The 601-nt window shown below is 30.1% G+C and overlaps 1 protein-coding gene across 1 annotated transcript in view; it reads left to right on the forward strand.

The window, feature by feature from the left end:
* The window catches only part of LOC119589095 (mitochondrial Rho GTPase 1-like), a gene marked incomplete in the record, with an annotated part of 21,050 nt that overhangs the window by 17,324 nt on the left and 3,125 nt on the right, over positions 1-601 (forward strand).

Here is a 601-nt window from a genome sequence, read left to right on the forward strand (position 1 = left end):
TAAAATCAGTTTAGTCATCATGTTAGTGAATGAAGGAGAGGATTTGTGTCATATTTTATTATAGGGTTAATATGTTAGACAACTACAAAATTTGACTGCAGAAAGTGATGATCACCAAATGCGAGGTTATACTATGTATCTATAGACTTTAGCACATATACCAGTCATCAATCTAAGAAAAAGTTAGAACCACTGTTATGAATTCCCTTTTAGAAAGCTCCTTTTAGTACTTGCATTTGTCGCCTTGGGTGTAATATTGTCTCTATGTTTTCTGTATTCTTGTGTCTTTTGAAACTGAGAGTTGGTGGTTGAATGTAAATGCATTAATTTCATTTAATTTTCTTGGTCTCATTGTGCATAAGACATATTGTTTTAATGTGAGCCAATCTCATTTAGAATTTTGCCTTGTGAATTTCATCTCTAGCATATAGAATTGTATGTCCATTTGAAAGGAATGATTCATTAGACTTGGCATTTTAAAGATAATGTTAATAAAAAGAAAATGAGACTAGGAGCATTTATGTTTTGTAGAAATTTTCCATTTAAAAATAGTATGAGTATCTTTGTCTAGTAGAACTTTATTGTTTAATATGAGCTGTTT

Source organism: Penaeus monodon, chromosome 25 (assembly GCF_015228065.2).
Source record: "Penaeus monodon isolate SGIC_2016 chromosome 25, NSTDA_Pmon_1, whole genome shotgun sequence".
In the NCBI taxonomy this organism is placed as follows: Eukaryota; Metazoa; Arthropoda; class Malacostraca; order Decapoda; family Penaeidae; genus Penaeus; species Penaeus monodon.